The sequence below is a fragment of the Dasypus novemcinctus genome, chromosome 9 (assembly GCF_030445035.2).
Source record: "Dasypus novemcinctus isolate mDasNov1 chromosome 9, mDasNov1.1.hap2, whole genome shotgun sequence".
NCBI classification, from domain to species: Eukaryota; Metazoa; Chordata; class Mammalia; order Cingulata; family Dasypodidae; genus Dasypus; species Dasypus novemcinctus.
Window position 1 is genome coordinate 37,569,167 of NC_080681.1, and position 18,198 is coordinate 37,587,364.

Sequence of the window (18,198 nt, forward strand, 5' to 3'; positions counted from 1 at the left end):
CGGATCTGGCTTCCCCCACAGGGCTGGCACCCAGCTACGGGGATCCCTGAGGGCTGTGTTGCACTGCGGGGCTCCTAAGCTTTCTGTGGACCAGATTTGAGCTTGCCAGGTCTGGGTCCCCTGAACTCTGGCGGTCCACACCCCAGACTCACACCTCTTGAGTCTTCAGTGTCTCAGACTTTCCACCCCTGAATCCATCACGCTCTGGGGTCTACCTGGGGTCCTTGAGTGCCCTGGACCTTAACGTTTGCATTTTATCTTTATTGGTTCATATTGTTTTGTTTTTATTTTCACTTTATCTTATTTTTTACTCTTTTTGAAGCCCTGATTGCTAATATTGCATTATCCCCTAGTCTTTTCTCCTAGCGTCTCCCCCAAAGTCCTTTTCTTTTTTTTTTATACAAATATTTAGGGGTTTTTTTTGGTTGTTGTTTTAGATAGTATTGCAATTGTGACACGTGTATACCTGTATCTCTCTCCCCCCTATCTGTTCCCCACCGTTTGCCTATCCTCTTTTTCTTTCTTCCTTTCTTCTTGTCTTTCTTTTTTTCTTTATTATAATTAGTGTTTTTTTTTCTTTTTTTCGGTTCTCTCTTTCCCTCTTGTCCCTCATTTTCCACTTATTTTATTTTAATTCAAGTACACAATACGTGCTACAGGGAACACCTCACATTTGCTGGGTTTTCCCATCCTCCACTGCCTCATTTCTATGTGAACTGATTTAGGCTACCTACACTATCTCTCTTCCCCTGCATCTTGATAACCACTATCATCTACTGTCTCTCCTATATTCCACCCCCCACCTCCCATTCTTTGATCCACAAAGTGTCTAACTCTTAATTTCTAATACCTTTGTTCTGTTTTCTGTCTGTTATCCACTCTTGAAACTATTACCTTTCTTTTCTTTTTCCTTCTCTCATGAAAACAATAGCTTTGTAGTTCATACCATATTCCGCCTATATTCAGTCATCTACTTCATAAAAGATACTCTACCTACAGCTATAACTCTATACAATCTACATGAATCTAACCTCCATCCTCCCAGATCTCATATTCTTGCTTTGTTAACATAAATTACCAATACCACTTTACACTTTACCCTTCCTGACACAATTGCCTTTCCCCAACACTAATACTTTCTTCTAAAGTGAACTTAACCAACAACAAGTAACTTGAGTAAGAAGAAAAAAGTGACAAAGAGAAGATATAACACCTATGCAAAAATAACAACTAATTAACCTCCAAAAGCAGACAAAGAAGCTAAGGAACTGATTAAATTTGTCAAAATAAAGAGATGACCAGAAAGCAACAAAAATCTACAAACCAAACCAATAATCAGGAAAACATGACTGAATCCAATCAACAAACCAATAATCACGAAGGGGAGCAAAACTTGGCACAAGCAATGAAAGAACTCAGAACATTTATCACCGACAAATTTGATGCAGTAATGAAAGAGGTTAACAACATGAAGACATCACTTGGAGGGGAAATTGCAGACATACGCAAAAACATAACAGATATGATGGGAATGAACACCACAGTTCAAGAAATCAAAAATACACTTGCAGCAAATATCAGCAGACTAGAAGAGACAGAGCAGAGAATTAGTGATGTGGAAGACAGTACCTCAGAAATCAAACAGATAGTAGAAGGGGTCAATAAGAAGATAGAAAAAATCCAATTAGGATTTAGGGACCTGAATGACAATGCAAAACGCTCAAACATACGTATTATAGGCATTCCAGAAGGTGAAGAGAAGGGAAAGGGGTCAGAAGGAGTGTTGCAGGAAATAATGGCTGAAAACTTCCCAAATCTACTGAAAGAGACAGATGTACATATCCAAGAAGCACAGCGCACTCCACAAGTCATAAACCCCAACAGGCCCACCCCAAGACATATACTTATCAAATTATCCAAGGCTCAAGACAAAGAGAAAATCCTAAAAGCAGCAAGAGAAAAGAAAACCATCACATACAAGGGAAGCTCAATTAGATTAAGTGCTGATTTCTCATCTGAAACCATGGAGGCAAGAAGGCAGTGGTATGATATAGTCAAGGTACTAAAGGAAAAAAACTTCCAACCAAGAATACTCTATCCAGCTAAACTAGCATTCAAACATGATGGAGAGTTCAAAATATTCACAGACAAACAGAAACTGAAAGAGTATACCAACAAGAAACCTCCCCTTCAAGAAATTCCAAAGGGAGTTCTGCAGGAAGAAAGGAAAAAACAGGAAAGGCAAAGTTGGAGGAGAGTATAAGACCAACAACAACAACAAAAAAGACCAAAAAAATATACAAACAAAATATGACAAACACAAATCCAATCAAAATATGGCTAACACAAATAATTCCTTGATAGTAATAACACTGAATGTCAACGGATTAAACTCACCTATCAAAAGAGTCAGACTGGGACATTGGATAAGGAAATATAACCCATCCATATGCTGTCTACAAGAGACACATCTTAGACCCAGAGACGCATGGAGATTGAAAGTGAATGGCTGGAAAACAATCATACAAGCTAACAATAACCAAAAAAAGGCAGGAGTAGCTATATTAATATCAGACAAAATAGACTTTAAATGTGAAACAATTGTGAGAGACAAAGAAGGATACTACATTTTAGTGAAAGGGAAAATCTGTCAAGAAGATCGAACAATCATAAATATCTATGCCCCTAACAAGGGTGCCTCTAAATACGTCAGGCAAACGCTGGAAAAACTAAGTGAAAGAATAGATACATCTACAATTATAGTGGGGGATTTTAATACACCACTATCAACTCTGGACAGAACATCTCAAAAGAGAATCACCAAAGAAACAAAACATCTGAATAGTATATTAGAGGAGCTCGATCTAATAGACATATATAGATCGCTACACCCAAACACAGCAGGATATACATTTTTCTCAAGCGCACATGAATCATTCTCCAAGATAGATCATATGCTAGGCCACAAAGAAAGGCTGAATGAATTCAGAAAGATTGAAATCATACAAAACATTATCTCTGACCACAGTGGAGTCAAGCTGGAGATTTGCAAGGGACAGAAGCCCAGATTTCACACCACGATTTGGAAATTAAACAGCACACTCTTAGAAAAACAGTGGGTCAAAGAGGAAATCTCAAAAGAAATCAATGACTACCTTGAAACAAATGATAATGATAACACAACATACCAAAATTTATGGGATGCAGCAAAAGCAGTACTGAGAGGGAAGTTTATAGCCATAAATTCATATATCAAAAAAGAAGAAAGAGCAAAAATCGAAGAACTAACTGCACATTTGAAGGAATTAGAAAAACAACAACAAAGTAACCCAACAGGAAGAAGAAGGAAGGAAATAACAAAGATAAGAGCAGAACTAAATGAAATAGAAAATAAGAAAGCACTTGAACAGATAAACAAGACCAAGAGCTGGTTTTTTGAGAAGATTAACAAAATTGACAAACCTTTAGCGAGACTAACAAAGAAAAAAAGAGAGAAGATGCAAATACACAAAATAAGAAATGAGAAAGGCGATATCACCACTGACCCAACAGAAATAAAGACTATCATAAGAGGATATTTTGAAAAACTATATTCCAACAAAAATGACAATCTAGAGGAAATGGACAAATTCCTAGAAACACATAAGCAGCCCATATTGACGAAAGAAGAAATTGATGATCTTAACAAACCAATCACAAGCAGAGAGATAGAATCAGTTATCAAAAATCTCCCAACTAAGAAGAGCCCAGGGCCAGATGGCTTCACAGGTGAATTCTACAAAACATTCCGGAAAGAACTGACACCAATCCTGCTGAAACTATTCCAAAACATCGAAATGGAAACAACATTACCCAACTCCTTCTATGATGCCAACATTACCCTAGTACCAAAGCCAAACAAAGACATCACAAGAAAGGAAAATTACAGACCAATTTCTCTGATGAACCTAGACGCAAAAATACTTAACAAAATACTTGCTAATCGTATTCAACAATACATTAAACGTATTATACACCACGACCAAGTGGGATTCATCCCAGGTATGCAAGGATGGTTCAACATAAGAAAATCAATCAACGTAATACACCATATAAACAGATTGAAGAAAAAAAATCACATGATTATATCTATTGATGCAGAAAAAGCATTTGACAAAATACAGCACCCTTTCTTGATAAAAACACTCCAAAAGATTGGAATACAAGGGAATTTTTTGAACATGATAAAGAGTATATATGAAAAACCTAAAGCCAATATTGTTTACAATGGAGAAATCCTAGACTCCTTCCCTCTAAACTCAGGAACAAGACAAGGATGCCCACTGTCTCCGCTCCTATTTAACATTGTCTTAGAAGTACTTGCACGAGCACTGAGGCAAGAACCAGAAATAAAAGGCATTCAAATTGGAAAGGAAGAAGTCAAAATTTCATTATTTGCAGATGACATGATCCTATACATAGAAAACCCTGAGAGATCTACAACGAAGATTCTAGAAAACATAAATGAGTTTAGTAAAGTCGCAGGTTATAAGATCAATGCGCAAAAATCAGTAGCATTTCTGTACACCAATAATGAGCAAGATCAGGAGGAAATCAAGAAACAAATACCATTCACAATAGTAAATAAAAAAATCAAATACTTAGGAATAAATTTAACTAAAGAGGTAAAGAACTTATACAACGAGAATTATACAAGATTGTTCAAGGAAATCAAAGAAGACCTAAATAAATGGAAGACTATTCCTTGTTCATGGATAGGAAGACTGAACATTATTAAGATGTCTATCCTACCAAAACTGATCTACACATTCAATGCAATCCCAATAAAAATCAATGCAGCCTTCTTTAAGGAACTAGAAAAACTAACTATGAAATTTATTTGGAAAGGAAAGAGACCCCGAATAGCCAAAGACATACTGAAAAAGAAAAACGAAATTGGAGGAATCACACTACCTGACTTCAAAACATACTATAAAGCTACGGTGGTGAAAACAGCATGGTATTGGCATAAGGAAAGACACATAGACCAATGGAATCGAATTGAAAGCTCTGATATAGAACCTCACATATATAGCCACATAATATTTGATAAAGCCACCAAACCCTCTCAATTGGGAGACAGTGGCCTATTCAACAAATGGTGTCTGGAGAACTGGATAGCCATAGGTAGAAAAATGAAAGAGGATTACCATCTCACACCTTATACAAAGATCAACTCAAGATGGATCAAAGACCTAAATATAAGAGCCAAGACCATAAAAACCTTAGAAAGCAGTGTAGGGAAACATCTACAGGACCTTGTAATAGGAAATGGATTTATGAATATCTCACCAAAAGCACAAGCAGCAAAAGAACTAATAGATAAATGGGACTTCCTCAAAATTAAAGCCTTCTGCACCTCAAAGGAGTTTGTCAAGAAAGTAAAAAGGGAGCCCACACAGTGGGAGAAAATATTTGGCAATCATATATCTGATAAGAAACTTATAACTTGCATATATAAAGAACTCCTATATCTTGAAAATAAAAAGATAAACAACCCATTTAAAAAATGGGAAAAAGACTTAAACAGACACTTCTCCGAAGAAGAAATACAAATGGCAAGAAAGCACATGAAAAAATGTTCCAAATCTCTAGCGATCAGGGAAATGCAAATCAAAACTACAATGAGATACCATCTTACACCCATAAGATTGGCAGCTATGAAAAAAACAGAAGAATACAAGTGCTGGAGAGGATGTGAAGGAAGGGGAACACTCATCCACTGCTGGTGGGAATGCAGAAGGATCCAACCATTCTGGAGGACAGTATGGCGGTTTCTCAAAAAACTAGCCATAGATTTGCCATATGACCCAGCAATACCACTGCTGGGTATATACCCAGCAGAACTGAAAACAAGGACACAAACCGATATATGTACACCAATGTTCATAGCAGCATTGTTCACTATTGCCAAAAGTTGGAATCAACCCAAATGCCCATCAGCAGATGAGTGGATCAATAAAATGTGGTATATACACACAATGGAATACTACTCAGCTGTAAGAACAAACACACTACAAACACATGTGATAACATGGATGAATCTTGAGAACCTTATGTTGAGTGAAGCAACCCAGACATTGAAGGACAAATACTACATGACCTCAATGATATGAAATAAACAAGCTGCCCTAGATAGCAAGAGACTGAACGATAGGCTTACAGGAAATCGGAGGGTGGAGGAAGGATATGAGCCGATGTCTGCAGGGGTGGAACTTAAGACGAGATGGTGGTAAGTATGAACACAAAGAAGAGATAAAATGGGGGCAAGGGGTTGCCTTTGGTTGGGGCTTTACGGGTTTGAGGGTGGCTGGGGAGGGACGGTTGGGTAATGTTGCCCAAAAGTGGGGGGAGGGAGGGGTAGCATACGAACACAGGAGAGGGTTAGGAGGTGGTGGAGAGTAAAATGCCGAGAAAATAATATCAAAATATAATAAAGAGGGTTACCTGTTTAGAATGCTCGGAGGGGAGGGTCTGATGCAGGACGGGCTCCTGGGGAATGTCTAAATGCTCATTCTGCCAGAGTGGGTGACACCATGGGGTAGAATCCCAAGTAGTGAGAGTGGGGGTGGACCCACATCCTGGGGAGGACTAATGCCACCAAATAGAGGGAACTCTATCGCTCGAGAGAAAGGGTGGCTCCCAGGGCATTGGGGCAGATGAGCAAGTTAGGCCCGAAACACTATTCCATCTATCTCTGGAAGTGGCCCCTCAGGAAACGGAGGTTGGCTGTCACTGTGGGCACCAAGGTGGAAGGGAAAATGGACGTTAAATGTGTGGAACCAAAGTAAATGGGGGGCAAGGGAGGAGTTTCTTGAGAGTACATAAGGATGGGTATAAAACATGTAATATTACACCATAACATATAGGAGACGACAGACTGATAATGTAAACCATAATGTAAAACATAGGAGAACTAAAAATGTAAAGAACTGTGTATCCTAAAGTATGCACCATAATGTAAGCACAGATATTACCATCTTAGAAAGCTAATATCTCAGACTCTGTACATCACCTTAAGTAAATATGATGTGAATAGGGTGTAAGAGTATCGCTGTGGAAGGAAAAAGGTGTTGTGGTGGATGTATGGGAGTGCTGTATATTATATATATGCATTGCTGTGGTCTAGGACTCCTACGAAGAAATGCTGAATAATTAGGGGGGGGGGGGAAAAAAGGATAGGATGTGGAATTCTTTCAAGTCAACATTCTTTATCTAAGTTCTTTATCTAACTTTATCCAAGTTCTTTATCTATCCTTTAAACCCATCGCTATATGCCATTCCCTAGTAAGGGACCATGACATTATATTGGGCTTCAAATTTCGGGGAGTTCTGGATCACAGAGTGTTTCAACAATGGCAATGGAGGGATACTGGTATGGGATACCAATGACAGGTGATATATGGCTGACAGGGAGCTGTACAGAACATATGTCCAGGGTGCATGGTAATGATTGGATATACTCATAGTGGCAACAATTAAAAACCCAGCAGGGGGGGTACTGGGTTCCTGGCCAGTGGTGCTCTGTCGTGGTCCCTAGGGGAGCAGCGATAGTCTCCCAGGTACAGCGGCGGGGACCGGGAGGGAGTGAGGGTTCAACAGTGAGCCCCTGATGCTAATGACTACGCTTGTGAGCTGATAAACCTAAAATAAGAAAAAGGCCTAGAGCAACATTGTGCCTGGGAATTTCCTCCTGTCAGCCTTCATGTTACTCAAATGTGGCCAGTCTCGAAGCCAAACTCAGCATGTAAATGCAATGCCTTCCCTCCAGCGTGGGACATGACACCCGGGGATGAGCCTCCCTGGCAACGAGGGACCACTATCAAATACCAACTGATGATGCAACTGGAAAAGGACCTTATATGGAAGGTTCAATGCGGATCAGCAGAATATCCATGTCTACATAAAATAACATGACTTTAAAATGCTGTTTGACCTAAAGTAAGGGGGAAATGGAAAGGAGAAATGAGTTTATATGGCTACGAGTTTCTAAAAAAGAGTCTGGAGGCTGGCAGAAGGATTGCCCTCATGCACAACTGAGCAGAGTCAGAGAGACAGATAAAGCAGATACAACCCCCAGATATTGGTTCCTATGAAGGCTAAAGAGACCCATGAGAGTTATGGTCATGGCCGATGGGGTTTACTACCAGGGCAGATGGCCCCTCTCTGGAAATGGTGTTTATGTGTGATGAATCGGGACTCAGATGGGATCTCCCTTCATAAGACTTTCATACTAATCGGCTGGAGGTGCAGTTAACGTTGGGGTTTAAGATATAGTTAGGGGATTTGAATCTCTGGACTGATAATGTGATAGCCAGGTCCTGAGCCTCAACAGACTCCAGCACCTACAATCTGATTTATTGGACTTACCACACTCAGCTAAGATGGAGTTGAAGAAGGACAATCACCACACCATGGAGCCTAGAGTGATTACAACTGAAAATGGGAGGATGGCAGCCAGCATCCATGTGGAATCTGAGCCTCCTCTTGACATAGAGGTGCAATGGACACAACCAATCCAATGTCCACATAGAAGAGGTGGCATTGGACTGGGAAAAGTGGACATGGTGGACGATGGGTATGGGGAAGGGCAGGAAGAGATGAGAGGTGGGGGCGTATTTGGGACGTGGAGCTGCCCTGGATGGCGCCTCGGGGGTGATCACCGGACATCGTGGATCCTCACAGGGCCCACTGGATGGAATGGAGGAGAGTATGGGCCATGATGTGGACCATTGTCTATGAGGTGCAGAGGTGCCCAAAGATGTACTTACCAAATCCAATGGATGTGTCATGATGATGGGAACGAGTGTTGTTGGGGGGGGAGAGGGGGGATGGGGGGGTGGGGTTGAATGGGACCTCACATATATATTTTTAATGTAATATTATTACAAAGTCAATAAAAATAAAATAAAATAAAACAGAAAAAATAAATAAATAATAGTTTATGCCAATCACAATTACATAAATTCTAATTCTTAATTTTAGTACAGAAATCTAGAGTCTAGCCTCCAGTTGAGTATACCATGCCCCAAATTCCAAAATTTTCACTTTTGGAGACCCATCATTATACTTTTTTAAAAATTTAAAGTAAAATAATATACATTCCAACTTCATTATACTATCTTCTTTGTAATATTATGCTTATTAAATTTAAACAATATTTAATATATATTGGAATGGCTATTTTAGAAAAATGGAAAGGAATGAGGTTCAACGTTGGCACTTTATCAAAGATGTGGCATGTTTCTTCTACTACATCTCTCTTACTAAAACCTGGGATTTTGTGATGAGGCAAGACATGTTAAAATTACGTGAATTATATTTGGTAGAAATTACTTTCAGACTTGTTTATACTATTATATGAACTGTGTTTTTTCTAATCACAAGGGGTTGAATTTCTTTTTTTTAACCTTAAAATCCCACTAAGAAAAAATAATAGTGTAAAAATGTTTATTTCATATAGACTTTTTTCATGTAGTCTTAAATTTATAACTAGGTATTCAAAATAATTCAGTTATCCTTTTTAAAATGAATTTATTTCAAATTTTTAAAAAATAGACAAAAGGAAGCTTAAGTTATAGAAGCATCATCCCAAAAACTCTGTCCAGGGACCTCTATCTCATCTAATTCCAAAAACAAACCCTATAGTTCCTCCAGTGTTCAGAAAGATAAATATTTGATCACAGATTTCTAAATGACATGATGAATGTCTCCTTGTTAATGAATGAAATGAAGAAAAAATTGCTTACTCATATTACTGTATCATAAAACTAAACTTCATAGTCTTTTTTGACCTTCATCATTGATATAGAACATACTTTGATTCACTTACAAAGATATTACAATCTTATGGGCCCTACCTGGGAATTTGTGTTCCTGAGTGTGACGGAGTTGGACTCCCATGTGAAGTTTCTACCCATGCCTCTTGTATCACATTTCCTGAACCTGTGGTTGATGCTGGGGTGGTGTATACCCAGGAAACTTCAATCTCTGAGCTAGTCATATGCCAGCTGGGCAATGAGCCTCAGCAGAGTTATAGCTCCTATTCTTTGGTTTGTTGGACTTGCACAGTTAGGCTAACAGGGAGGTGAAGATAATCAACTACACACCAGGGAACTGAGAGTACCTACAACTCCAAGCAGGAGAATCACATTCATCAACCATGGATCTAAGTCCCCTTTTAATATAGAGGTGGAGTAGACATCACCAACCCAGGGCCCACAGGTTGGAGAAATTAAATATGCATTAAACTGAAATTACTGATATTCTACTATAGAACTATTATGACTAATAATAGAAGAAACTGTAGCAATGATCTGGAGAAAGTGCCCAAAGTAGTTGCCTAGGGCAGGGAGAGGGAAGTAGAGATGAGATATGGGGGCATTTTTGGGATTTGGAGTTGTTCTAAATGATACTGAAGGAACAGCTGCTGTATATCCTGCCATTAAATACTGAATGAATTGGGGGAGAATTTAAACTGCAATGTAAACTCTAATCCATGTGGTTCAGCAGTTCTCCAAAATGTATTCACCAAATGCAATGAATGTGCCATAATGATGAGGGAGGTTGACGTGGGAGGAGTGGGGGGTGGGCTGTGGGGTATGTGGAACCTCTTATATTTTTTAATGTAATATTTTTTGTGCTTTATGTATTTTTTAAAAAGACAATTTAATAAAAGTATATAAATTATAAAAAAAAAAAAAAAAAAGAAGAACAAACCTGGAGAAGTCACACTTCCAAATCTTTAAACTTATTACAAAGCTGTAGTAATCAAATCACCATGATACTGGCACAAGGATAGAGATATAGACCAATGATAACAGAATTTAGAGTTCCAAAACCAACCCTCATAATCATGGCCAATTGATTTTTTAAAAAGATTTATTTGTTTGTTTCTCCCCCACCCCATTTTCTGGTCTCTGTGCCCATTCGCTGTACGTTCTTCAGTGTGTCTGCTTATCTTCTTTTTAGGAGGGACTGTGAACCAATCCCGGGACCTTCTGGAATGGGAGAGAGGTGTTAAATCTCTTGTAGCACCTCAGCTCCCTGGTCTGCTACATCTCTTATTGTCTTTCCTCTCTGTCTTTTTTTGTTGCATTATCTTACTATGCCAGCTTTCTGCTCAGGTCACCTTACCATACAGGCCAGCACTCCTATCAGGCTAGCTCACTGAATGGACCAGCTCACTGCTCAGGCCAGCCTGCCTTCAACAGGAGGCCCCAGGAATCGAGGCATGGACCTCCCATATGGTAGACAGGAGCCCAATTGCTTGAGTCATATTCACTTCCCTGCCAGCTGATTTTTGACAAGGGTGCCAAGTCCACTAAATTGGGAAAGAATAATTTCTTCAACAAATGGAGCTGGGAAAATTGCATCTCCATATGCCAAAGAATAATGGTGGACTCCTACTTCATACCTTTTACAAAAATAAACTCAAAATGGATCAAAGACCTAAAAACAAGAATTGGAACTATAAATCTCCTAGAAGAAAAATGTAGGGAAGCATCTTCAGCACCTGGTGTTTGGCAATGGGTTCTTTGCTTTACATGCAAAGCACTACCAAGCAAAGACAAAAAATAGATAAATGGGACCTCAACAAAATTTGAAAGTATGTTCACCAAAGAACTTTATTATGAAATTAAAATGGCAACATACACAATAAGAGAAAATATTTGGAAACCACATATCGAATAAGTTTTTAAATTATTTTTGTTTTAATCAAGTTTATTGAAATGTGTCATAAACCATACAATTCATCTAAAGTGTATAATCAATGACATTTATTATAATCACAGAGTTGTGAATTTTCATTTCTCCAAGCAGAAAAACCCCCTACCCATTAAGAGTCATCTTTTAATCCCTCTATCCTTTCTCTGCCATACATAACTGCTACTCTATTTCCATCTCTATAAATTTATTTGTATTGTATTTACATTTGTACAGGTGGAGTCAAACAATATGCAGTAAACTTTGTGTCTATTTTCTTTCACTTAGCATACTTTCTTATTTTTACCATTGCTGGAAGAATACCCTTCAGCCCATAGTTTGCTTTAGTTGTATTTTTGCTCAAATATCACTCTATTATTTTCATCTTGTATCATTAATGTACATTTGTTCTGTTTCAGTGAAAAAGCAGTCTCAAAAATGAATTATTGACTGTCTGCAAGAATGTTTTCTATCCATTTGTTTGTCTTCTTTGATTTCTTTTAGCACTGTCTTGTAGTTTTCTGAGTATAGATCTTTTACATCTCTGTTTAAATTAATTCCTTGATATTTGATTCTTTTTGTTGCTATTATAAATGGAATCTTTTCCTGATTTCATCCTCAGATTATTCATTACCAATGTATAAAAGCACAACCAAATTTTGCAGATTGATCTTGCATCCTGCTACTTTGCTGAATTTATTTATGAGCTCTAGAAGCTTTGTCATAGATATTTCAGAATTTTCTAAATACAGAATCATGGCATCTGTGAATAGAATTTTTTACTTCTTCTTTTCCAATTTGAATTGGAATTTCTTTTTCTTTTTTTATTTCTTTTTCTTGCCTAATTGCTCTAGCTAGAACTTCTAGCATGATGTTGAATGACAGTGGTGACAGGGGACATCCATATCTTCTTCCAGATCTTAAAGGGAGAGCTTTTAACCTTCCCCCATTGAATACAAGGTTGGTTATGGGTTATATATATATATGACCTTTATCATGTTGATGAAGTTTCCCTTCTCTTCCTATTTTTGAAGTTGTTTTTTTTTTTTTTAATCAAAAATACACTGGAGTTTTCAAATGCCTTTTCTCTGTCAAATCAAGATGATCATCATTGTTTTTCCTTTGATTCATAAATGTGATATATTACATTAATTGATTTTCTTGTTTTGAACTACCCTTGCATACCAGGAATAAAACCCACTTGATCATGATGGATAATTATTTTAATATGCTGTTAAATTCAATTTGCAAGGATTTGGTTGAGAATTTTGCATCTATATTCATTAGAGATATTGGTCTGTAATTTTCTATTCTTGCAGTATCTTTTTCTGGATTTGGTATTAGGATGAAGTAGGCTTCGTTAAAAGAGTTAAGTAATTTCCCCTTCTCTTAAATTTTTGGAAGAGTTTGAGCAGGATTTGTCTTAATTCTTTTCAAAGTGTTTGGTAGAAATCACCTGTAAAGCCATCTTGTCTTTTCTTTGTTGGGAGATTTTTGATGACTGCTTCAACCTCCTTGGTTTCTTAAGGCCTTGTATTTCTTCTATAGTAAATGGAAGTTGTTCGTGTAATTTGTTCATTTCATCTAGGTTGTCTAATTTGTTGGCATACTGTTTCTCATAATATCCTCTTATGATCCTTTTTATTTCTGTGGTGCCAGTAGTTATGTCTCCCTTTCATTCCTAATTTTATTTATTCATATTTTCTCTCTTTTTCTTTGTTAGTCTAGCTAGTGTTTGGCCATTTTATCGATCTTCTCCAAGAACCAGCTTTTGGTTTTGTTGACTCTCTCTATTGTTTCTTTGTTCTCAATTTCATTTATTTAAGCCCTAATCTTTGTTATTTCTTTCCTTCTGCTTGTTTGGGATTTGTTTGCTGTTCTTTTCTGTGTGCCTCCAGGTGTGCAATTAGGTCTTTGATTTTAGCTCTTTCTTCCTTTTTAATATAGGCATTTAGGACTATAAATTTTACTTTCAGCACTGCCTTCATTGCATCCCGTAAGTATTGATAGGTTGTGTTCTTGTTTTTATTTGTCTCAAGATATTTACTAATTTTCTTGCAATTTCTTCTCTGACCCAATGATTGCTTAAGAGGATGTTGTTCAACCTCCATATATTTGAGAATTTTCCTCTTTCCCACCTATTATTGTTTTTCACCTTCAATCCATTATGATCAAAGAAGATGCCTTGTATAATTTCAATATTTTTAAATTTATTGAGGCATGTTTTATGGCTCAACAGGTGGTCTATTATGGAGAAAGATCCATGAGCACTTCAGAAGAAAGTATATACTGCTGATTTGGAGTGCAATGTTCTGTATATGTCTGTTAAGTATAGCTCTTTCAATATTGTTCAAATTCTCTGTTTTCTTCTTGATCTTCTATCTAGTTGTTCTATCTATTGATGTGAGTGGTATATTGAAGTCTCCAACTCTAATTTTAGAGGCTTCTATTTCTCTCTTCAGTTTTGCTAGAGATTGTCTCATGTATTTTGGGGCACCTTGGTTAGGTGCATGGATTTGCTTCCTGGTGGATTTCTTCCTATTTTATGAATATGTGATGGCTTTCTGCATATCTCATAAATTTTTGCATATAATGTCTGTCTTATCTGATAGTAGTATAGCTACCCCAGCTCTTATTTGGTTACTGTTTTTGTGAAGTATTTTTTCCAACCTTTCATTTACAACCTATTTGTATTCTTGCATCTAAGGTAAGTCTCTTTTATACAACATATGTAAGGCTCATATTTTTCCCTATTCTGTTAGCCTGTGTCTTTTGATTGGGGAGTTTAATCCATTTTCATTCAATGTTATTACTGTGTAGGCTTGCCTACATCTAGTATTTTATCCTTTGGCTTTCATATGTCCTACCTTATTTTTGTCTGTCTTTTTATCCTTTTGGTTACCCTTTCTGATATTCTTCATTTCTACACTCTCCCCCATGCCTCTCCCTCCTGGCTTTTCCTTTCAGGCTGCAGAATTCCCTTTAGTATTTCTTGTAAAGCCAGTCTCTTGCTTATGAACTCTCTTAGTTTCTGTTTATCTGTGAATATTTTAAACTCACCCTGATTATTGAAAGTCAGTTTTTCTGGATGACGAATTCTTGGCTGGCAGTTTTTTCTTTCTGTATTTTCAATATATCTTATCACTGTGTTCTCACCTCCATGGTTTCTGGTGAGAAATTCATGCTAAGCCTACTGGGCATTCCTTGAATGTAATTGATCACTTTTCTCTTTCTGCTTTCAGAAATTCAAGTTGTTGACAACATTCATTTCTTTTTCCACATGATCATGTGCTCCCAACATTTTCAAGCCAGCAATACCAGGTCAAGTCCTCATTTCAAATCTCTGATTTCCTCTTCTGCTTTTCTCTGTTTTTGGGGGTTCCAATAAAAATTTATTGGATGCTGGAAGAACCAGCAAGATGGTGGCAGAGTAAGGAGCTCCTAGAGTCAGCTCGTGCTACAGGGCAGTTAGCAAACACCCAGAGCTCTCTGGAGCTAACTGAAGCACCTCTTTGGAGGCTCCAGGAGGCCAGAAGAGCACCCTGCAATGTCCTTGAAGGAGTGGAAGGAGAAGACTGCCCATCTGCAGAGAAGACTCATAAGTAGAGTGCTCCATGCCATGGAGGTTGATGCCCATCCTCCACTGTAGACACAAGTTACACTAGAGCTGTCCTGCAGCTGGAATTGAAAGCTGCACTTCCCCAAAACAGAGGACGAAGAGACATTTGGGCACCAATTTCACTATGATGAGGAAATTCAGTGGACTACAGTATGATCCTGAGAGCAGCTAAGGTTTAAGCCTGTCCAGGTCAGAAAGAGGCTGGGAGCTGCCATCTTAACTCTACACCTGGCACGAGGGGAAGCAGGGTGGACTGAAAATCCCAGTGCTGGTGGGGACTGGCTTCTTACCATCCAGATCATATTTCAGGTCTGGCCTATGCCCCAGTGCCACCTCCAGCAGGAAGGAAGCTGTGGGGACCTCTGCCAGCCTCTCCAGGAAGTTACCAGCCAAGCTGCAGAGGCCAGTGATTATCCTACTCTGGTGGCACAAGCCACCCCAGGAGCTACTCTGTGATGGGAATTGGAAGCCCCATTTCCCAGAAACAGGGGAGGAGGAGACAATTGGCTGCCAATTTTGGCTGCTGATTGGGGGACTTGGCTGGCTAAGCGATAACCCCAGGAACAGCTGGGATGAGAACCAGCTCAAGTCAGAAAGAGGCCAGTAGCTGCCATTCTGACTCTGCCCCCATCCTGAGGGGAAGCCGGGCTGACCAAAACTCTCAGTGTTGGCTGGAAACAATTTCTTTCACACAGATCAGCCTTCAGCCTGCTTAGGCTTCAGCTCCACCACTGGTGGGGAGGAGACTGAGGAGCCCTGCACCAGCCTATACAGGTAAATGCAGGTAACTTTGGCTGGCATAGACAGAAAATCACAAGTCTGCCAGGGCAACTGTGGTCATCTTGGGCCTGCACTGCATAGATTGCTGCCCATACCTGCACCTTCATCGCTGCCCAGGCATGGAAGAAAGGGATATGAAGCTTCATCAGTCTCTCTGGGCAACTACAGTCTAGGCCTGCACATATGGTTAATGCTTATATTATACAGCGTTCCTATTTGTAAGGATGGAAAAATTTTGGTAATGATGGATGGATGGGGTGATGGTAGTACAACACTGTGAATGTAATTATCATCACTGAATGATATACTTGACTATATTTAAAAGCTGAAATTTTAGTTTGTATGTATGTTACTAGAATGCATTAAAAAAAAATCCATGGGACTGTCCACACAAACAGTGAACCCAAAGTTAACCATGGACTATAGTTAGTACAAGTATAAAAATGTACTTTCATCAGTTGTAACAAGGATGAAGAGTTGTATTAATCTGCTGACCTTAAGATAGGGAGATTATCATGGATTATTCCAGTAGGCTCTATGGAATTACTTGAACCCCGAAAACAGAGAAAATTAGAAGTGGAAATCAGAGATATGAAACCAGGACTTGACCTGGTATTGCTGACTTGAAAATGTTGGGGCCACATGTGAAAAAAAATGAGTGCTGCCAACAACTTGAATGAGCTTGGAAGAATATTATCTCACAGAGATTTCTAAGAACCCAGAGGAATCCCAGGGAAAAAATGTGGTATGATCCTAATTATAGCAGAGGAATTAAAATGCTGTAGGGATGCTATTTTGATTCAATTTTGTGCAAACAAATTGGACAAGAAGGACTTCTTTGGAAAATCAGGTCCTTTTCTTGTATTTTATTGTATTTCTTGTATTTTATTGAAGATGGCAGTTTTACAATTTGTCATAACATAGAAGTAGTCAAAAATACTCTAAATCCTGTATGGGAAGCATTCAAGACCTTAGAGTACTGTATAATGGTGATTTTGATAGAGCAATCAAAGTAGAGGTATATGACTGGGAATGAGATGGGAATCATGATATCATTTGAGAATTTACAAGTTATAGGGAATTTTCTAGAGGGCAATCACAATTCAACATACATGAAGTAACAAATCCTAAAAAGAAAGGAAAAAAGAAAAATATATAATAATTCTGGAGCAGTACCCTTACTTTCTTTCTTGGTAGAAACAGAAGTTTCATTCCTTGACTATATTAAGGGAGGAATGCAAAGCAACTTCACAGTGGCTACTGATTTTGCAGCATCAAATGACACCCTTGCCCAACCGACTTCTCTGCAGTGCATGAATCCTTACCAACTGAATGCCTCTATGATATATCACTGAAGGCAGTAAGAGAAATAGTTCAAGATTATGACTGTCATAAACTGTTCACAGCTATAAGTGTTGGTGCAAAACAACCTCTACATGGAAAGGTGTCACATGAATTTGCTTTGAACAGAAACCCTCAAAATCCCTACTGTGATGGCATTGAGGGGTCATGGAGGCTCTTTATAGGAGTCTAAATCTATCTAACTGTATGGGCTAACCAACTTTGTTAATCATGTAGCAAGGTATTCTTTTCCTGTAAAGGATGGCTCCCAGTATTTTATGCTCCTTCTTGTGACAGATGGTGTTATCTTAGACATGGCTCAAATGAAGGAGTCCATTCGACAGAACTTTCAATGTCAATAATTATAGGTGTTGGACCAGCAGAATTTGATGCAGTGGTTGAATTGGATGGTGATGATGTACAAGTCCCCTTCAAAGAAGTATGCTGAAAGGGACATCGTACAGTTTGTGCCATTCTGGGATTATATTGATGGAAGTGGAACCCACATATTGAGCATGAGTAAATTGGCTAAAGATTGGCTAAAGATGTCTGAGCTGAGATCCCTGAACAGTTTCTTTCCTATGTGAGGGCCTAAGGAATCAAGCCATCACCTGTGTTTCCCGCATATACCCCCACTGACACATGTATTACAGGTTCAAATATTACTGGGCTCCCAAATGCATAACATGAACTACACATTCCTTGGAGCTGTT

The 18,198-nt window shown here is 38.5% G+C and overlaps 1 pseudogene; it reads left to right on the forward strand.

Moving 5' to 3' along the window:
- The first annotated feature begins 17,457 nt into the window (after positions 1-17,457).
- LOC105746517 (copine-8 pseudogene) lies at positions 17,458-18,170 on the forward strand (annotated as a pseudogene).
- The last annotated feature ends 28 nt before the right edge of the window (positions 18,171-18,198 follow it).